Genomic DNA, 22887 nt, shown 5'->3' on the forward strand with positions numbered 1-22887 from the left:
AAAAGAAATTACCGAAGCAAACGGTATTTACAGGACATCAAATATACAAAAATATAACCAAAGTCAGAATGCAAGCTCACTGTTTACTACAGTACCGAGCAAGATGAAGCAGCTTTTAGTTTGCCTGTGGAACAACCCTTCTGTATACCTGAGGCCCACGCAATTTAAATCAGGGCTCAAAACATCACATGCCTTCAAACTATGATTGATACTTTTTTTCCTAATCCATAACTATTTATGCTTTTCTGTGCCCCTGTGAAGCACCTTGAATTGCCTCGCGTCTGATTGATGCTCTGTGATGAAGTCGCCTTGCTTTGCCTGCAGAGTGTACCACCTCTCTCTGGTTAAACTGCATGGAAACAATTTGAAACTGTAACTTGGACCATTGTCTGGTGAAAACAAATGAACATTATGCAGATCTTTACCAGACCTTGATCACAAAACGGAGGTACTAACCAAACCTTAACATCAGCGTACCAATACATACATACATACATACATACATGTGTCTTTTAAATCTGACACATTCTTCCGTTTAAGTTTCTGTGCTGTGTCACTGAACGCCTCAAATGATTCATCAGAGCCATATACAGTAATTCCAATAGTTGTGGCGCTCTACAGGGGTAGCATATTCAAGCTGTGTGTGTTTCTGTGATGTATTTTCCAAAACATAAGAGAGGGATGCAAAGTAGCAATAATTTACTATTTTTTCACCAAAAGCTTCACACAGACTGTTTATGACTCAGTGAAGCACGTAGGCTTGAGATACTGACTGTGTTTCATGTTTTCTTTTGTGCTTTCTTCTTTTCTTCTAGACTTTTTTGACGCTTCATTCAGGATAATACCTGAAAAAAAAAAAAAAATGTTAAACCGAATCTGTCTTTCTTCCTCTGGTTACTGGCTGGACATGAACAAATTGTGAAATTGATGTGTAAAGTGAACAAAAGTGCAGGTCCTCGACAGAGAGGGTCCTTCAACGGCCAAAGTGAATCGGATACATGCTCAGATGGCAGGCATGCTCCTGTAAACAGCTCCAGCCTCGCCTCTAAAGTAGAGCGTGTGATGATGCTCGTAGAGTGGTGACACGGCTGGGCTCTGGACATGGTGGTAGCTTTTTATATGATTCATTTTGAGCTTCGCTCAGTGGAGTCACCAGGCTATCAATCTGCGGAGGGCTACAAAGAAAAAGATATCACAAAAGATGTGTTGTGACACATGGTCCAAAGGGCTTTTGAAAAAGAACTGTGGGGGTTGAGCCATATATTTTCAGGATGGTAGAGCTCCACACATCATGGACGGCTCTTCACACAGAGTTTCTTTTGTTTTGAGCCTCTTACTGTCTCACAATTCTCTGAAAGTTTGGTACAACTGCAGTGTACAGTGAACATTTCTTGTAACTGTATGTGTGTATGATATGTGAGAGTGTGCCTTGTAGAACTTAATGATTTGATCAGTTGATCAACAGAGAATAAGTGCACAAAGTGGTAAGTTTGCTTTTATGTGATAAATATAGGAAACTGTTCCTTTAATCTGCAGCCACTTTGATAATGGACCGTTTTCAAGCACAGGTTGTGTAGCCCACACACACACACTCATCACAAGATAATTATTTTGGTAAAACAATCCAACATTCTGTGATTCCAAATATAAGCTTTTCTGTGCAGTGTTTCTTCAGTTTTCATTGAAGATCTTAAGTTTTGTACTTCGTGTTGGGAAGCAACTGAATTTTCTGATCACCTCCATTAAGTGTTTGTTCACTATTTTTTGAAATATCAGAGATTTGTGATCGCTAAATTGAACAAATAATCTACAGATAAATCAGTAATTAAAATAATTGTTAGTTGCAGCCCACCTGCCAAGGGATGTTCATTTAGGTATAAATAAACTTCAACAGAAGAAGAATGAACAACGCAATAAACAACCAAAAGGTGACATGAAATGGATCCATGTAGCTCATCTGCCATCCCAGATCAAGTTAAAATGATGTTATGTACATTGTTGGTGCTGTTGAAGTAGTGCAGCCACTTCAGACAGGAAAGCGCTAACGCTCTTAGCTTAGCAGCTACAGTGCAGAGTTTGGCTTGAAAATAACTTCTTTTCACAATCAATTTGGGATTTCAGGACCTCCGGAGCAGTGTGGACTCATTGTATGGTTTTTTCGGGGGCTGTTTTATTACATTTGATAACAGATTCCTTGCTACTTAAGTTGTTTTGGAAAATGATGTAATGGTGTTTTGCTGTGAAGCCCCAGAAATATTTGGGACTGTGAAACTTTACGTCAGAATGAGGGTGTATAGATGCTGACAGAGTTTTCATTTTTTGGATGAACTTATCTTTATACACGCATCCTAAAAATGGTATTATAACCACATAAAATCAATAAAACTATTGCTGCAGCAGTCACTTAGCTGAAACTATTCATAGATAGCCTTTATTTTACAATATAAACTACAAGCTGATGGGCCTTCATTCTGGACTGTAGCACAAAATGCAGGCTCCTGTCTGAGAGAAGAATCCAGCATGAGGAGGACAACTAAATTGTCTTCCACTGTTTTGTTCGGTGAAACAAAATCAAACTGGTTTTAAAATGCTTCTGTTTGACTTACTGAGAGCTCCCTCCATTACTACTCACTCACCAGACTAAAACCCAAACCACTTACTGTCAAAACATCCAAACTGTCACTCAGGGATACGACTCAAAATGCTGTGTGCTTGAAATCAGAGAAACAATAACCACAACAGAGCCGAATTACTCAGAGGCCTGTCAAAGTATACTGAGAGATGTATAAACCTTGATCTTAAAAATTGATTCTTTCTGTGTTTTCAGTCCGTGCATGCACCACCTCGAGGCATCCACTTTACTCGAGGGGTGAAATGCTGGTAAATGGTAAAGATGTGCTTCTTTCCACAAGTAGCAGCAAATCTGCTCTTTATACTGGGATTTGATGAAAAGTAAACTCACTGCTGTCAAAAGCCTATGAAAGCTCTTATCTCCCTGATCTTCCTTATTAGATTCTACAGTTTTAGTAAGGTGTCGTTGCTGTTGGCTATTGCACATCATTCTGGGTGTTAACCAAATTATAAAACAAACCATGCAAACTCAGAATGTAAATTGGGCCAATGATAAATGATTTCATTTATCAAAATAATAACTATAATTTTGGTTGACTGCAGTTTTGCAATTGTAAAGGTACTGATCGTGAGCGTGTGTTGTTCTGAGTTATATAATTGTGCAAGACAGATCTTTTCTTTGCTGTAGTTGAGTTTTGAACTCAAAAAACACGTTCCATGGAACAATTATCTTGTGCTTATTCCCCGATCTTCCTTATTAGATTGTGTGGCTTGGATAAGGTGTTGGTGCTGCTGGCCATTACACATTATTCTTATGTTCAGCAAATTATAAACACAAGCCGTGCAAACTCAGATGGATGCAAACCATGAAAAGGGTTTAATTTGTTCTAATAATAACTGTAATTTGGTTAATTGTAGTATTCAGGTCGGTGCAATTGTAAAGGTACAGATTGTTAAGCATTCTGTAATACAGTAGTTGAGTAACTGAATTCGATTCTGTGGCTTCCATAGGGTGCTGTTGCTGTTATTGGTAAATACATATTATTCTAGATGTTAACCACATTATAAAAACATGTTTATATTCATACAATAACATGTTTTGTTCGATTGCTGTATTCCGGTTGGTGCAATTGTAAAGGCATTGATTGTTGAGCATGCATGTATTGTTCTTAAATATAGTTATTGTGCAAGAGGGATGGGAGTTTTGATCTCAGGGTGGATCTAAAGAGAAGCACACTCCACAGAACAATTAGCTTGAACCAAAGTAAATTATACATAGAAGCAGATTCATAGTAAATAAATCATTTAACAGTAAATGCACATGCAAGTTCATCAGTATTGCTATAATTGGTAATAAGATAAGAAAGTCTCACTTGTGACCTCTGCTGAAAAATGGGTTTACAGTTTTGCGTGTGCTGTTTTAGGACATACTTGAAAAGAAAAATGTGAGGGTGTCACATCAAAACAAAAGGAGAAATACCAGCAGACACCACTAATGGAACAATATTGTGGCATATTATGAGACAGCAATATTACAATGCTTACATTTCATTTGCTTTGGCGCTGGGCTTCCAGAACATTATCAGCGGGGCACAGTTTGGGAACTTGACTTAGGATAGATACTCTTCTGCATGTCAGCCAGTGGCAAGTCTGGGAGGGATTATGGCAAAGGGCAAGGCTTAAATTGCTGGCAGAGAGTTTGGAGAAAAAGCTTATCGTCGGTGTCTGCGGGTTTCTGCACAATGCTATCCACTCAGGGTCAGTCTGAGCTCCTCCACTTAGATTAAATATAGAGTAGAAATCTAGCCTCCAGCATGTGGCTTTGCTGTTTATTATAGAACACCGAGCCTTATTAATTAAGCAAAACTCAAGCCAGAGAGAAAAAGGTCAGTTGTTTTTTGTCTAATTCTGTCTTTTTCTGAAAATTCTCTTTTTCTTGCGCCTTGTTCAACAAGCAAATACAAGTGTTCTGTCCTAAATAAAAATAACACCTTTTGTTATTTAAATGCATGCGTTTTTCACTCTGAATAGCACATGTTAGGACTGCAGAACAGCAGATTGCTATTTAGACGGACAGAAGGTCGCAGGTCTTCCAAAGCGGCTGAAAGTTTTGCTTTGCACTCCTGACTTTGTGTGGTCAGCATTACTTCCAGCTTGTGAATATTTTCCTGGCACGGGGTCTATTTACCCGGCGCACTTTCTTCCTTGTCCAAATAGAAATACAGTATTTTTCATATTGTGTTTTTAGTCATACTCCAAGTGGCAGAGATCAAGTGGGTTTTGTTTTTTTTGCCAGCGGCTTTACTCCAGCGCAGTGGAGCAGCTCCTCAGCTGGAGCTAACAGAAAAAGTGCCCAAGAGCAATCTTACATTTCATAGGGAACACAATACAAAATGCCCACCGCATTTCTGGCCACAGCCGTTAAATATTGACTCCAGTGCATCATATTGATTGTACATTTGCAGAAATAATGTATACTCAGAATGGAAGGCGCACTTGTCTGAAATGCTGGACTGCATGTGTGTTTAGATTAAGTGCCGACACATATTGCAGGAATCTTTGAATATATTGGACTGTAGGAAGGATATCACTTAAATATATTTTCCTCACACGCATCCAGCCTGAAATGAAAAACTGTTTTGATGACAGAACAATAACGGATCAGTGCAATTGAATTTGATTGTATTGTGCAGAGAGGACTGACTGTACAGTGGGTGTTTTGTGTGTTTGTGTTTGTGTCTCAAGCACACCAAGTAACGTGCTTCAAGTTTTGGACAAAATGAGAAATTAATGATGCAATAAAGTCCTGTTTTTATCTTGGGTTTTAAAGTGCATGAACACTGCAGGGGGATTCATACTGTGTACCATTAAAATGATACAAAAAGCAGGTAATCAAGTACATTTACATTGAATCATGCAGCGATATAATAGCTGGATCAATACAGAATGATTATATTGCCTTTGCGTATCATAACAAAGGGCCATCAAAAGCCTTTTATCGTCATAAAAAAATGATAAGAACTAATTGTGTGACAATCAAATACTTAAACTGCGTGCCATTAAAGAAGACCTTCAGTGTTTTTATAGGTTTGTTTGCATGTAAAAATGTCTTGAAATTTAAGTAGCCCAAAACTCTGCTCCTGAAACGCCTCATCAGTAGCCCCACCTATAAACCTGTGACTTTGTGACATCACACAATGCCACAATGTCACATATTTTCAGAATATCTGCCTAGCAGCTAGTGTGGCATGTCACAATACCTTCAGCACAGCTGCTGTGTTGTTGCTAGTGCTAAAACAGTGTTTCGGACAGATGAGGAATTCAGTGCTGCAGTGGTGGACAATAAGAAGACAATAAGTGTTTTTTGAGCATTATAGCACAATAAGTGTTTTTTGAGCATTATAGCAGGTACAAACATCTTCTAGTAGTGAACCAAAATAAAAGTATGAACCTGAAAATAAGCATTATATGTTTCCTTTAATGAACCAAGAAACACTAAACATTTAAACCACCAAATTACAGACATCTATTGGGATAATTCCAAATCCAGTGTATTACTGATGCAGATTGACTGGAATTACTTTATAAGGCACCATCTGATCTGTCAGATTTATTTGAATGGTTAAAAAGGTTAAAAAGTAATCATGAAGTGACCGTTTCATAAGTGCAGCAGGGGCAGAGGTGCTGAATTACTTTCCAGCCATCCGCTGTGTTGAATGGTTACAGTTTTTCATGCCATGTCACATCTGGCTCCATATTCTATTTCTCATCCTGCTAATCTCTTTAAAATAGTGTTAGCTTGCCCATTAGACATTACCACAAGCAGCTCTTATGAATGTCATCATTTACCAGCCATTGATTCTTATTGTCTGTAGTTAACCAGACTGTAAAACGACCTCTCGAGGAGAAAGACGATTAAGGTAATCAGGAGTGAACCTCATGGTGTTCAATTATTTCCCACCTTTCAAGGTGATACCTTGCTGTAGCCAAATAAAGCTCTGGCTGGACTCTTTATCCCCTTTTAAAGTTGCATTTTACCTCTCAAAGAAGATTAGGGTATCTGGCAGTTATGATTTTAGTCGTCTTTTCTTTTAGCCGGTGGTAGTTTGGCAACACTTTACTTCAAATCCCCCCCATTTAGAAGCACAATATACATAAATGCATTAGTAAATGGTTTGTAAGACAGTATGTGTATCAGTCAGCAGATATACTATAGGTGCTAATTAATGTAAATGTTGAAAAAAGAAGAAATGCATGCAGGCTATTTAAAGTAAATTGCTGCAGCTGTTCAGGATTTGTGGTGTTTTGCGATCTCGAGGAGTGCATCTATGAATTGCATCACACAGCCAAGTTAAAGCTGGTGCAACAATCATCAGCATGAACACTCACTCTCCCACGCATTCTGACATTTTTTGTGATACCTGCCTGAAGAGAGAACTCCTCATTCCAGAGCTAATCACCCGCCGTTCCACAAAAAATGTGAGCCGGGTTTTTTTTTTTCCCAGCTAACAAAATGCAAAAAAAAACAAAAAAAACCCCACAGCCAATGAAATGTGCAGCTCCTTATAATCTTATCGATTATGTGGCCATTATCTCTGTTTTCTTCTGTTTATCTGCCCTATGGCAGGCAGGATGTGAATGGATGGCCCACTCGATCCCCCTATGTGTCTGTGCAGAAAGACAACCGTGCCGAGGATTAGAGCGAGAGGGGATCGTCTGTCACATCCAGATGCTGCAAATCTGCTCCCTGCCTCACATGTGAATAGGTACGCCATTGTCTGGAGCACTGCTTGTTTTGCATGAACAGAGACACAGCCAAGGAGATAAACAAGCTGAAACTGAGGTTAAACCAAGTCTAAAGCTTCTATGATACGGGATTACAAGGTTTATGTCACGCTTAAAGCTTTATCCTCTGATTGTCAGTCAAGATTTTCTCCGTGGCAAACTTAGTAAGCCTTTAATGGTTGAGCATTAATAGACAATTCGAAGAGGAATGTGGGAGTTGTTAGAAGATGTGCAGCATACTGATGCTGAACTATCAGTGGGAGGAGACACACACCGAACAGTATGCTAAACATACTCGGTTTAAAAACTCTCCAGTCGAGATCTGTCTACATTCCATCAGCGGTTTGTCATAGTATATCTCTGTGGGCTTTTGTTCACCTGCAGAGGAAACAGCCAGTCATGCTTGACTTGAGATGTCTGACTTTATTGTTACAAAGCATTTCTACAGGGACTATTAGTTCTAAAAATACACCTGTCACTATGATAAAGGAGAGATGTGTATTTGTAAACTTGCTGTTTTTAAGTAATCAATGTTCTTGTCACTTATCCATTTCTGCAGCCGTTTTCTTCGATGTGATGTTCCAGAACAAAAAAAAAAAACAATATATGAATGTGGAGGGAGTGCTCTATTTTTTGAGACGAGGACATTAAAAATATTCATTGGGACGTATAAAAAACGTGTAATGAATGATGGAGGAAACTGCTAATGACTAATAAATTCCACCTTAATTCCTGAAATAAAAGTGCTGTGAGATGGCTCCGGCTTCTGCATGATAATCTCTCAAGTGCTCGATACTTCATTTCTTCATTTACAGTCGATATCCTGGGAGGATGTTTCTGTGGAATATGCATTTCATTACCGCGGGGAGCGTGGAGCTTCTGGCACATGTTCACATCTTTCATCCTCAGGTCTGAGGCCAAAGGACTGAGCTCTTTGTGTGTGTGTGTGTGTGAGGATTGATCTTCCTCTCCACTAAAACAAGTCCAGCACCTATTAGACTTGGCACAAAGTATTTGCAATTCAGTATAGTTTTTAGAAGGAAGTGCAACTTAAAATAAATTCACATCGAAGTACATTGTTTGTAAGTCTACTACAAAATGCCTGTGCTAAGTTAGATTAAAGTACAATACGAGGACACACCATTGTCTCATAAAGGACATGTGAATAGTGTCATGTACTGTGTTTCAATTCAGGGTCTGCATCGTTTGAAGGACCCGGCCTTCAGAGAGACCTCATTAACCACGTCAACCGTTGTTAAATGTTACGGTCTAGCCTTTGGAGCATTTCCTCGTTGCATCACCAGATGTTTACCTTACGTCTGCTGTCCACGCCCACAACAGTGATGATCTACGCCATGCGATGTCGCCATTTTCTCTCTTTCTATTTTATTTATTATTTATCGGCCTGCAAAGAATCTTGGGATATGTGAGGCTATGAAGGATAGTAGCTGTGCATCCTCCAAAAACAGGGAAAAGAAGGATGCATTTGTGAGCTGCATTTGGAGGAGCCTTCAGATTGGGACAGTCTTCGTGAGGTGTAGTGACATAATTGGCCTTCAAATGCTCCTCCAAAGGATGCAGACCATGAATTGAGACACAGCAGCGGACTGAGATCAGAGGTCCACAGGTGATCAGGAGCTATTGAGTTCACCTGTGATGTGACTGCAATCAGTGAGCTGGGAGGTTTTATCAGAGGGCTGCAGTTCATCTGCTCAGTTTATGGTTTGCCTCCAGGGAGTCACCACCATCAGCTGGCTCTTTGTGTTTTCTGTTTGAGAGAAAAAGCTGAATGACTTTGAGATATTTGTTTGGCCAGTTTCCACACATTTGGTTTTCGCTCCTGTCTGCCTTTGGTTTTTGTGTCCAAATCCTTGTGTTCCTCCATCATTCTGATAGAATCAGTAGCTGGCTGTGTGTTTTATTCCCAGCACCACCTTTTAAGACACACGTCACTTTGCTTTGACCCTTTTTGTGATTTGTGCAGTGTTTAGTTTCTCAACCGGTGCTCCCTGTCCTTCAGGTTTTGCTTTCTGGGGAAACAACAGTATGCTAACTTACCATCATAGGAATTTGCAAGTTAGTCTATATTTTTTTAAGTTTACACATGTATACTTTTACAACATACTAACAACAACATACACTAAAATATGGCGTGGAGTATTGTTGAATTTGTATATTTGTAGAGTTGATCTTAATGACATTATTCGATGCACACTGTTTAAATGTGCATTTCGAGAACCTATATATTTAGCTAATGAAAAAGTACATCAGTTGGCTCAGTTGTACTGTTTGTTCCACATGTGGAAAATTCTAATCCACATTTGGAAAAAAAAAAGTTAATCTACTATGAACATAATTCACATTGGGGGAAAGTGGAAATGTTTCCATTGGTGTATATAAAAAAGGCCAATCACTTGGAAAAAGAAAATGCCCCGTTCACATACAGCATCATGTTATTCTCACATTAAAGATTTAGTTCACATGTGAAAATACTCAATACACATGAAGTTCTGATCTACACATACATATTCTCAACTGCAGTGTTGACAATTAACTGCCTCTTCACTTCTGCTTTGATTATACGTATAACATTGTAATATAACATTTGCTATATTATGTGTTTTCCTACATGCCAAACTGTAACTCACAGGACACAAGATTTTAAAAAACAAATCTTTGAACCACGGTGCACAAGGTGAAGTATAAACCAGCGATGTTGAGAGAGCAGCCAACTATCACACTAACATGTTTTGGAAGGACTCTTTATTGTACTAACCCACGTTTCGTCATGCTCTGTAGCACCAATATACTTATTTTTTTCCTCCCTTTCCATCAAATTTACACAGCATATTTCAGCTGCCTACATCATCTTTGCATCACAAAATTTTGATACTTGCTCTTAGTCGTGACCCACAAAAGAAGCTGCACGCAGGCTGAAGGGAGCACAGAATGTCTCGGTACGACGTTTCAGCCACCACGCCTCACCTCACCTCAATGTGGACAAACTCCCGAGTTTGTCGGAGTGTGTTTGCTCGGGCTGTATTTTACCATATGGCCCAACACTGGCAAGTGTTCAAATGGCAATACGTCTTGCAACATTTCATCTGTAGTCACTGAATTTCCTCTGAAATGTTCTCTCGTTGAATAATGGAGCCCTTCCAAAGTCATGAATCAAACTTTTATTTTCGCTGTCAGATCGTCAGGGGGGCATGAGCTGGAGCCGTCTTAAGGTCAAATTTCTTCATGTCGTCTTTTTCTCTATTTTGTCTTTTGAGGAGTGAGGGCGCAGGTGGAACAATTTGGTCACAACAGCACATTTTATCCATTTAAAATGAAATTTCAGCACAAATTATCCTGAAGAAAAAAAGAATTGCTCAGAAGTGTAAATCCTTTCAAATGAAAACAGGAGGAAGTTTCAATATTTGTTTGAATGCTGATCTAAAATTTGATCAAAACTATGAGATCGATTTTAGACAATGACTTCAATAAATCTCCCATGAAAGATTTAATGTCAGCATTTTTTATTCTATTCAATTATTATACAATGTTATATTATTCTATTAGGTGCAATAATTCAAAAGATGGTTATTGTTTTAAGAGTATTCACAATCGAAAGCTGCCTTTTGAGATATACCATGCATATTTATTGATTTAGAGAAATTGCTCTCCCCGTCTGCTGTATCGAACCGAGGCTCTTTGCATATTTAAACAGACCACTCAAAAGTCAGGCGCAGTGGGAGAGAGCTCTCTGTGCTTATTTGGACTTTCCTCATTGGAAGTATGCCTGAATGAATGTTCAAGATTCCCAGTGTGAGGTCCAGCTCGCTGTCTTTGGAAATACAGAAACAATTGGAAATGCTTATGCGGTCAAACAGGCGTCCAGTTGGAAATGATACCATTACATGCTCCAGTCTGGAGTGTCCATGTGTTAGTAATGCTAATTTGTGTGTACATGTTAAAGGAGAAATTCACCATGCTTTATGTGGATCAGTGTTGATGGTAAACGATATCCACGGAGGCAGTAATTTCCTCAGTGTGTTGAGTCTTGACGGAGCCACTTGGGTTATTATTGTTTTCCTGCTGTCATAGTCAACCTACGTGTACCAGAATGCATTGCATGCAACCTGACCCCCCCCGGCCCGAATATCCAGAACTTGCCCAGCACATGAAGGTGGGCTGTGTCCAAAATGGCATCTGAAATAAGTTGGGTACATCATCGCCAGTGAAGAGGTTAAGAATGTGTCCAGGACACTTAAGTTATCATTGTTATAATACTAAATGGTTTTAAATAGTCTAGTGTTTTATAATATACATAGTTTATTTAATATCCTTTAGATCTAAAATAGTAATTCATCATTTTTTCAGAGAAAAAAATGAAGACATTTTGTAAAACTTTTAATGAATACAACAAATAATAACATGAAAGGTGACTGAGTGAGCTGATGAACTCATGACTGTCGACACAGGAGGCCTGTCAGCTCAGGTCATATTTCAAGCCACTCTGAATGCAGCGAGGAGGAACATGCATAAATCTGGGTTCACCTCATGGACGCTTTTTGTGGTAATAATAATGATCCAACATGTAGCTCACCAACTTCGCCAATGCCCAAGTGTGAGGAACATCAAAAGCCATGAGTTATAAGATGAACCTTATGGAAATTCTATTCAAAAATTCTTCCTCGTATGAACAAATGTATTTCGTTAAAGCTTCTCATCTAGTATTTGCAAAGTCGCTCTATGAAGCTGAGGCAGATTTCCAATTTCAAATGGATAGAGCTTGAGGTTGAAAATTGGCAAATTTAACCTTTTTAAAGGAGACCACTGACAGACGATGATGTGCCATGATGTGATAAGTAATACACTGATTATTTAATGATCATCAACTGATTCATCCTCCAGTGTGAGTGTGGGCCTTCTCATCTCTCGATAATGATTTGAGTTGCAGCCAATATCCAATAACTAAGACAGCCATCCGGTCTCCTCCAACCATTATATCGTGTGGTTGAAGAGGCTTAGAGAGCGTTATTAGGGCGAAGCATGCTTTTGAATTATTTTAATTTACCCCAGATTTGTTGGTGGATCCAGAACCCGAGCCAGAAGTGGCCTAATGGAAACTAAGAATTCATTCTTCAGTCGCGAGCCCTATGGGCCGGAGAAAGCCTCGGATAAGAAGTACAGTTGGAGATTAGCGTGGATCAAAGTGGAGATTTAATAGGATGGCAAATACATTGATGCACCTAATTATCAAGTCCGTGAAATTTGATGAATTGCTTTGAATCTCGCAGACGAGACCGCCGCTGAGGTGTTGTTGTGGAATCCCTCTCATTGACTCTTTGGCGGTTGAAGCATATGGCGAGTACAGTGGAAACAGGCAGAAGCAAAGAGGGATTTCAAACACGAGACGGAGATGCAGTCGTCCTACGCTACGCGATGTTAAGTGGCACTGAGGCGGATGGAGCAGAATGGGGAAGCGAGCGGCGTGCGATGCTCTCGCGGGCCCGCAGACTCGCCGCTCTCCATCTTGGCGCTCGCAACGCACCTGACTACATTATTTCATCGCCTCTGAGCCTTGCGGGATATCAGCAGTGATGTCTCATACCCTCCGAAACAACATCATGAATAATGAATGCGAGATCTCAAAATAAATAACGCACATTATTAATGTATTCGGAGCATCCTTTAAAAGGGGCAGCTGTAGGTGCCACAGTGCCCCCGTTCTCACTCAGCCTGAGCAGGTGGAGGGTTTGTTTAATAAAACACACAAATGTCAGAATAGCTATACTATTTTATTATATGTTATGACAATGTTGCGCTCAGATTTAGGCAGAACAAAAACACTTGGTTAGGGTTCAAGAACAGGCACCACTGTTCAACAACCTTCCAGCAACTTAGTTTTACATTATAATAAAATTGTAATTTTAATTCAATTTACTGTTTCTCGCTATGATTTTCATTAAATAATTTACTCTGCTGGAAAAAACAACGTAACCCTGACACACTTAAAAAATGATGGTATGTGGGCGGATTGAAGATTTTCAGTGACAACCAGGGTGAGTCACTGTAAAACACATGGAACATCGTAAACAACACCCAGAATTGGACATTTTGTGGTAACTCTAGAATTTACAGCTTCCTCTCCTTCTCAACATGAAAGTCAGCACATATACATGTAATCTGAACATGGGATGAGACATATTATAGAAAAGTAGATATGATACCTGTGATGCACATGTGTCTCCCACCATTTTACGTATCACTTTTTAAAAGCGAGGGCAGACTGACAGACACTGCTGCTTCCTCCAGCAGCTGTGATATTAGCATTGTTTGGCTGAAACAGTGTGGAAGTTGTGGATATGATGCATATGCATCACTGGTTCTTTATCGATCAACGACGTTGTGCTTTCCTTCCGAATATTTTAAAAATGTCAACAATAAATCAGCCCAGGAAATCCCTCTCTGATGCATCGCGATGTAACGTTTCCCCTGCTGTAATAATCTCACCTCATACTGATGACCCTATCATGCCGCCTGGAATTGCATATTTTGAAGTCCACTTAAACATGTCACCTCATCTGAGACGCTTTTTATCAGAACGTGACGTTCTTAATTACGCGTACAGATTTCGACGTAACCGCGGTTTGCAGACACAACATTTTATTCTGTCAACTTGGCTGGAAAAAAAAACAAACTCCAGCTGTTCACATACAAACGTTAATGCCAGAAAATCACTTCTCAGCAGCTCAGTTTGACATTTGTGGAACCGAGCAAGCAGCTAAGATCACATATGTTACGTAGATCCCAGGTAGCACGGCGTCGCTGGCCACTTTAGCTCTGCGCTCACTTCTTTACTCCTTTATGTTTGGATAAACCTACACCATGTACATTCTGTTTGATCACTGGATGAGACCTACATGGCACCCTCCGACATGATTATTACATTATCTAATTGCATCCCAACACATGTATTATTCAGGCCCTGACAACATATTACTCTCAGGGAGGAGGAAGAGATCTGGGCGCCTTAATCCGTCTTTGCTTCTTACTCTCTTCTGTCAGAGCAGCAGCGGCAGCTTTTTTTTCGGGGGGTGGTCTCGGCATAGTGACAGTAAAGAACGCGGTACAGTAAAAAACGATCATTTTTAAAGCCGACATCACCGCTGCGTCTGTACTTCACATTGTTAATGTCGAGCAATCCTCACTTTTATGACGATGCTGAAAGCATAACCAATAATCTATACTGGAGCATTCCCTTAAGTAAGGTTTTTTTTTTTTTTTACTCACCCTTCCCACTCCAGGAATAACTGGCCTCTGGAGTCTTGTATACGTCTTGCCCTCTCAGGGAACAAGGTCACAGTGTTTACAATGGCAGCACGACGCCTCTTTAACGCCCTCCAAGGACAGACTGATCTTTACTATGATGTTTCAATAGTGTTCGGGACCTGTGCTCACCCCGGTGAATACGTACAGTATTACGAATGCATTTCTCCGATCAACGCATGAACGTGTTGGATTCTGCCAACGACATTCCAAAAGCTGCACTTTGAGGAAGTCGGGCGTTTTCCACCGGCGACGAGCGCACGCTCATCTCAAAAGCTACATAAATCAAGATAAAGGGGGGGCACGGCCTCCAGTGATGGCTCCCACACAGCAAATAAGACCTTAAGTATTAAGGAGTGGTCACCAGAGATCCACACACACACACACACACACACACACACACTCCCCAGCTGGTGGAGGAGTGAAGGCTCTAAATCAAAACCATTAGGCAAGGCTGTCATACAAGGAGCACGACGCAAATTATGGAAGAGAGCACTCAGAAGTGACCCCGGCAGTTTCATGTGACCCGGATGGAAATGCAGCAGAATCGGAGGGTGCTGCAGGTAAAAAAAAACAAAAAAAAAACAAAAAACCAACACTGCTCGGCTATCTTGAAGAACAGAGTGTGCATGTGCGTTATTAGGTCTAATTTGAGCGGAGGGAAAGAACGTGAAGGCGAGTAAGGATGGAGTTGTTTTAATGACGTCTCCTTCCAGTGGGAAAAAGCAAGGAGGGCGGAACTCTTTACCGCCAAGCGCCAGACGCGCAGACAGGCAGGTCGACAGTTATGAAGACAGATGAATGATGCAACGCCCTCAGCACTGAGGGGGAAATGAGATCAGATGTTGACAGCGAGATGGACAGATCCCTCAGTCCTGGCATTCAACTGTTCTCTCACATCTAGGTGAATGCTTGCCTCCCCACCCCGGCTCCAGCTCTCACTCCGCTATCTGCAAATTCATCCCTTTTTTCAGAGCTCCTCTGTGCATGTTGTTGAATATGACTGACTTTAGCATAATATGTGGCGTACAGCAGGTTGCCTGAGATAAGCGTTTCACAGGCAATAATCTCTCTGAAGGCCCCGAAGTCTCCTGTGTCAGCCGCCATGCCTTTAAAAAAAAATATATCTGCGAGGAGCATTTCATAATTCATAGCACAGAGACGAAGCGTGCAGGAGTGCTGAGGCCTGCTCGCAGCCGACGACGACTGTTCACACTCTTACATTAAAACAGTTTTTCTGGATTTGTCAAACTTGTCACAGCCCTCCCTCCCTCCCTCTTTCTCTCTCTCCCCCCTCCTCACCGCTGTGCATTCACCCAGCCCCCCGTGTGCTCGCTCTCCTCTCCTCCCCCTCCGCCACTGTGAACACCGACGCAGGACCTCTCTGTGTGTCTCATATCGCAGCCTACAGCGCTTTTTTCAAAATACAAATAGATGTGATATATATTACCCTATATAAACACAACGCAGGCTGTCAGGGGAGAGCAATCCTATGCGACAATCAGCCTGAGGGCACTATCACAGTCACACACACAGCGAGACGTGGCGAGGGGAGTCGGTAGGTGGCAGTCGTGTCCCGTTTGCAGGAGACGCATGGGAGGAATCTCTCTCTCTCACTCTCTCCCTCTGTCTCCCCTGTCTATCCATCCCTCCCTCCACCTCCCTGTCCGTGCGCGCTTAAACAATAATTTGCATCCCTCCCTTATTAAAACTGACCAATGGACGCGCGGGACAAAGGTCGAGAATCTTATTAATTAAAGCCGGTCTCCTGGGTGTGGACGGGGCCAAGCGCTCCCCCCTGCTGTGGAGACATTTGTTTATGGGCAGAAGTTTTTAAAAAAAACAAAAAAAAACGGAGAGAAATGTGAAGCCCCCCCCCCCCCCTCGCTCGCCACAGTCCCGCGGGCTGCCGAACCACCAGCAGTGACTGGCGGAGCGGGTCTCACATGGAGAGAGAGAGCGGCTTGTCAGTGGGAGGTAACCTACATGGTGCCCCCCCCCTCAACCCACCCAGCAACCATCCTCTTGCACTTATCAATTCAGTGTCCGTCCGTGGCGTGCTGCGCCGCTCCGCGTTTTATTTTTCCTATTTGGGTGCGTAAAAGCCGAGCGCACTGAGGTACTGTAAGAGGAAAGAGAGAGAGACAGAGAGAGAGAGAGAGAGAGAGAGACAGAGAGAGAGAGAGAGAGAGAGAGAGAGAGAAAAGCGCGCCTGGCGGATGCAGGCAGCCTGCGTGCGCGTATTGGAACGAGGTGATTTGTGATCATCTTAAAACACACTGCAGTCGACAGAGGAGGAGGAGGAGGAAGACTGGGGGGGCTTGGACGATCAGCTCTCTGTGGATAATAAGCCCCTCAAACGAGTTCTTTCAGCCCCCCGTCTGTGTGTGTGTGTGTGTGTGTGTCATATCGATGGATAGGCGAGGCTCGAATGGGCGAAATGTAGATGGAACGAGGGCGCAGAAGTGATGACAGCCTCGGGTGAACTATAACTCCGGTCCTGACGGGGCGAAGCAAGAATTTCGGTGCGGAAAGAAACCATGTAAGAATTAAGATGTTCTTCTTTTTTGAGTGATCCACTTGAAGCCGCTGCCTGAATTTCTGACGTGGTTTTAAAGGCTTCTCGAGGATACCTGCTGGGTTTCCAACCCTCACCACCACCACCACCCCCTCCTCCTTTTTCGATGTTGCACCCCAGATTAACGCGTCTTTCCTCTCCAAAATGGAAATCGGAGCAGCCCGAAGAGAAGAGAGAGATTATGTTTCAACTTTATGTACAGGATGCCCATCCGGTCACTGAACTGCGGGACTTCTTTCGTCGAGATAACCACAGAAATACGCGTTTTGAAATCCGCACTGAGCTGTGAGGTGAAATCTAATCAGATTCAGCGGGGTTGATGACTAAGAAGTAAAAAAAAAAAAAAAAAAGAGGGGGGGACTTGAAGAAAAAAAAAGTTGCATTTGAAAACGACAGGGACCTTAAAATAACCCCACCTCTGCCCCCCTCAACGCACGGCTGACGGTGTGTCACACAGTCTAATGACGGGCTCTTCAGGATGGATCCACCTGGAAATTGACCACACGAGGTTCCTCAGCGCTCTACACGCCGCGGAGAGGTTTCTCCTGGTTCTAAAAACACTCAGTTTAGACCGGAGAGAAAACCAAACCGGTCCTGGGCTCCACCACCTCGCCTAAACTCATCATTTGGAGAAGAAAATAAAAATAAAATAAATTAATATCACGGGATCACGGTTGGGCATCGCTTTGCATCGGGAGAGTAGTTTCAACAATGGCACTTGTGGGTGCCTCTGTGCTCTGCGCGTCCTGAGAAAAAAAAAGGAAAAGGAGGAAATATCGGATGCATTATCATCATCACTGTGAGAGTTAATGGCATGTCACCCAGACTGATGTGTGGATTACATACCACGTCGCTGTGAGAGCGGGAGCACAATGTGTCTGACCAGAGAATATCAGCACGGATTCTGCAAAATCGCCTGAGAATTGCGGATGTTTTTTTTTTTTTTTTTGATGCAGGGTTTTTTTGGGGATGGGAGCGGAAGAGGGACCGATCTCCGTCTGAAGAAGCAGAGACCCTGCAGAGCCCCGGCGTCTTGGTGAACAAGTAAGTGAGTGTTTGTGATGTACTGAAATAAAAAAAAAAGAAAGAAAAGGAAAAGAAAGAAGGATGTTGGTCTGATTGCCTCACTCGTGCCTGTAACACAATTAAGCCCATTCACAGCGCGTCCTTGCTGCTGTTGTGTCCAAAATGTGGGAACCTTTCATCTTCCTGTTGATGACTGCGGTGATGTGAACCAAATCAGGGCACAGCATCCCCAAAGGCTCCCCCCACCCTCCCCCATCTCCCCCATTCACTGATACTGCGGCCTCTAACTAAAAGATCTCTAATCACGCGCTGATTTGGGAGATAAGGAGAAAGATGCGCGCTCTCGCGTGCGGCGCTCTTGCTTGCGTTTTCGCTGCGCGCCCTTGAGCCGAGTGCGCGAGCGTCGGGCTCGGATGCCACGAGCAGTTAACAAAAAAAAGAGAGAGAGAGAGAGAGAGAGAGTTTGGCTGGTCCTACAAAGACAGAGTGAGGGGGAACAAGTGAAAAAGGGAAGTGTGATGAGTGTGTTTTACGCATTGTTTGTTACCGCGAATCCATCCATGCGCCTCTCCATCCATCCACCCTGCACCTGTGTGCCCTCCAGTCGCAGCTCAAACCTGAAATGTGTCATATTTAGCACCAGTATGTGCTTCCCTTAACGAAAACAAGACTTTCTTAAGCTAAAAGTCAAGTCGTCACACACTGGGCTCTGTTCCTCTTCTTCTTCTTCTTTGCGTGATTTACACAAGGCGCCTCTGTGGCAGCCTGGGAGGGAGCTGTCCTTCTTACTCGGTGCTGAAATTAAAATCCTGCCTCTTCGCTCTGCCTGTGCTCAGCTAAGCGAGGGAGCCATGGACGCTGTGGTCCAGGGCTCCACATTCTGAGCCACTACTGGGCTGAATATAATCCCCCTCTTCCCTCCACCAGTATGCAAGGAAGCAACAGATGACACATTTTTAAAGATTTATGCCGGTGATGTACAAGAAGTCAAACAGTGAGTCGCACAGCAAAAATACATCTATCTATCTATCTATCTATCTATCTATCTATCTATCTATCTATCTATCTATCTATCTATCTATCTATCTATCTATCTGATGAGTGCTTTTGTGATCTTAAAAACAGATGTCTGTCAGGTCGTTGATGAACAGGTGTTGGTGGTAAAAGCATAAATAGAGGTGGGCTGTCACTCCTCAGACAAAGAATGAATTGCCTCTCTCACCTGTGAAAGTGAGAAACATGGCGGACATTATTCACCCAGCGGAAAAAAGAAAAGCCTCTGTATGATGGACCGACATCACCTTGGGGGAGACAAATTAGACGGCTGATTTTTTACGATTTCTTTTTTTTTTTTTTTTAGCGTGATAAATCCTCCCCGCATATTCCCCGAGATTGCAGCAGTTGTTTTGTTGGCAACTGGCGCAGAGTGATTCATGGTAATGAGTGGAGGGGACTGTTCCTTCTCCACTTTCTCAGACCTCCTCTCATCCCCGTGGAGGTTTCTTTTTTTTCCCCCTGCTCTAAAATGGATGTGGATCACCGTTTGTTTGTTTCACTTTATGCTAGAGTGACAACAGTTGTATCCCCAGTGTGTCCCTATTAGTCCTTTCCGAGCAGTGGGAAGCGGCGTCGGAGCAGGTGCAGCGGAGGGACCAAGAGGGACTTCCTGCTGCTCGCACAAAGCCGGTCCTCCGCTGATAATGTTGCTGCAGTAGACATCTATTTTCTATCCCATCTCCCCAGCCATTGTTGTCTGACTTATCTATTGAAAATCATTTCAAGCGGCCGTGTCAGAAAATTAATGAACTTCTCAGCTGGAAAAGGGCACCGCTGCAACGAGGGGGCCCAGGGTGTTGCAAAGCGACAGACTGTGTACCCGTGTTCCCTGCCCACTCTCCCTTTGTCATTTTTTTTTTTTCCCCTCCTCAGCCTGTGACTCAGTTCAGATCAGGGCCGGCACTTTGTGCCATGTAATAAAATGTTCATTTCTCAAATCGGATTAATCTCCGTAAAGCCCAGCTTAGGACACCATTAGCATTCATTTCTTTCACTGCTGGGGACTTGTATCAATAATGGAGCCACCCCTACATTTTTCATCTTCCCTGGGTATAAAACCTCTCAGGGGGTTTCACTCATCGAGAAAAGAGAGAAGTTACAGTGATCCGTTATCTGCTCCCTTGCCTATTGTATTAGAGACCATGCAGCGCGGTGCAGGAGGTCTGGAGGACGAGGCCAGATAGGAGCTGGGATTCCTAATAATGGAGATAAAGGAAGCCTTTATTATATAAAGATGAGGTCGACAGCATAATGGTTTACTGATAGCAGCATTCAGAGTGCACAACAATATACACTGGCTTCTGTTATGACCCGGCTGAGCCTGTTCATGAATCCACATTCAGATATTCAGTGTGTTGCATTTAAAAGCGCCATACGCAATTTATTTCCTGCTGAGTTAAAACGGTGCTGACAAAAATAAATATTTAGACGATGTCGCGAAGTAGCCTGGGATCAATGTAGCTGTATTATTGATTGTTAAAGGGGCACTATGTAGTTTTGGAGAAGACATTCAAACTCAGTATTTACAATATTAATGTGGTTAAGAGCATAAAATGTTTCTTTTTCAACACAGAATAAACAACCTGCACTCAGATTAAAAAAGGTCCCCAGAACACCGTTTGAAGCTATAGGTGGCAGGGTCCGCCACATATAAACAAAGTAAAAAACTCAGTCAATGAAGATCTTTCTCAAGATTTATTCCCCAAAACTACAAAGTGCACCTTGAAAGAATCTACATGACTGAAATATTCACTGACAAGGTTCAGTTAAAGGTTCAGTGTCCTATTCAGATTATTCTGCATGTGAAAGGTCCAGAAAGTTAAAAAGGTCAAAGTCAGCGCCAACAAACACTCCTCCATCCCACAGAAAACACTGCTCCTGAAACGCCTCATTAGTTAGTCCCGCCTCAAATTCAGTGACTGTGTGACAACACACTAAGTTTGACATGTAAGAACTGATTCAACCCAGCTGCTCTGTTGTTGTTATTGTTGTTTTTGTTGTTGTTGTTGGAGTTGCAAGGTCGGGCATGTGTGAGCTGACCAATCGGAGGGGACTGGGTATTCAGGAGGGGAAGGCCTTAAACAGACAGATGCTAATACAGAGCGATTTAGCACTGTATGAGAAACAAATGTGTTTTTTGGTATTAAAGCATGTAAACCTCTACCAGAAATAACCCAAAATAAGATTATGAACCTAACACCAACTTCCCTTCACTCATTCCTGGTGTATCATCTGATATTACAGCAACAGCGACCACGTGAAACAGGGCATTACCTTAGATTATGGATTTCTCCGTTTTGAACCTTGAAAGAAACATCAAATGTATACTACACTCAATCACAAAGGCCTTCTCTTTGGACATTTTAATGCAGAAAGGTAGCCCACATATCTATTACCTCCTACAATAGCCTGCAACAGGCGTGTACACTGGAATTAACAACGGTTTATGTACACAAGAAGGTGTCCTGATAACTAGGGATAATTGAATGTTTGCAGTGACATCAGGTTGGCTACTGCTTCAACTTTAGTTCACTGGCAAAACAAAGAAACCGCCCAGCTCATGTCAAACCCCCATATTTATCAGAAGTTGGTCCTCATCAGCTCTAGGTGACGATAATCTGGAGGATTTTGAGGTCACGGCGGCGGCAGCGGCGAAGTACGTAGAAGCTGCGTGAAGTGCATCATGGCTGATGATTGCTGCTTTTACACACAAGTGGATTAATCATTCATTTCAAAGAGAGAGGCACCTTTTTTTAAAAAAAAAAAGGAATCGACGTTTGGAAGACGCTCTCTCAAGCCTGTAGTGAGTAAGCTCTAACGCGATGGTGTTGCAAGTCTGCATCGTCGGCAGCTACTGTGAAGGTGATACAAACCCACACCCCCGAGCTCCCTTTTTAAAAGCGTGCTGCCTGTAGGGTAAGTGCACTGCTTTGACAAGAGCGTTGTGGTCGCGTTGGTCGGCTCTAAAAAAAAAAAAAAAACGTACCAATTCGTCATCGTTTTGCTCGCAGTCACGATAGAGTCCCGGCGCAGTCTTTAAGCGAGGGAGGGAAAAAAGGGAGCCGTTTCCAATCCGATTCACCCGACGCAGACGGTCGTCTGAAACTTGAGGCCGCATGTTGCGCGTGCTTTCATAAAAATAACCTAGTCTATCAACAGGCACGCCGGTCGCAGCACACACACACACACACACACACACAGACGTGAACAGTGTCTGCAGTAGCCCCACTCATTAGTCATCCTCTCCAGCATGTCTGGCTGAATGTTCTGTCCAGGGAAAGAACAGCTGAGCAGGGTTACGGCCGCAGCACATTCCGTCAGTCGATGGATTAATCAATCGGTGTTCCGACTCAGCCCATCCATCTCGGAGAATAATCTGGGAGACATCATAAAAGTGCCATTCTGTCATTCTAGAGGCCAGGGAGCACTGCTTCCTTCGTCTTCTTCTTTTTTTTTTTTTTTTCTTACCCTCCTCTGCCGCTGTTATCGTGGGAGCAGGAGTGGATTAAATAGAATACAGATAAGTGTGTTTGGCGTGGCAGCGTTTCAAGTGT

General features: G+C 42.5%; 1 protein-coding gene across 3 annotated transcripts in view; it reads left to right on the forward strand.

Moving 5' to 3' along the window:
• LOC119024611 (leucine-rich repeat-containing protein 4C-like) overlaps positions 1–22887 on the forward strand; it is a 184196-nt gene that overhangs the window by 109739 nt on the left and 51570 nt on the right. The window contains exon 3 of one of the 3 annotated variants that reach the window (XM_037107552.1): positions 7199–7337. The exons of 1 other annotated variant lie outside the window; for it this stretch is intronic. The gene's annotated coding sequence lies outside the window, so the exon portion shown is untranslated. Of the gene's footprint in view, positions 1–7198; positions 7338–16886; positions 18296–22887 lie in introns of those variants that run through there. One more of the 3 variants, XM_037107550.1, reaches the window with a different exon arrangement.

Source organism: Acanthopagrus latus, chromosome 8 (assembly GCF_904848185.1).
Source record: "Acanthopagrus latus isolate v.2019 chromosome 8, fAcaLat1.1, whole genome shotgun sequence".
Taxonomy (NCBI): Eukaryota; Metazoa; Chordata; class Actinopteri; order Spariformes; family Sparidae; genus Acanthopagrus; species Acanthopagrus latus.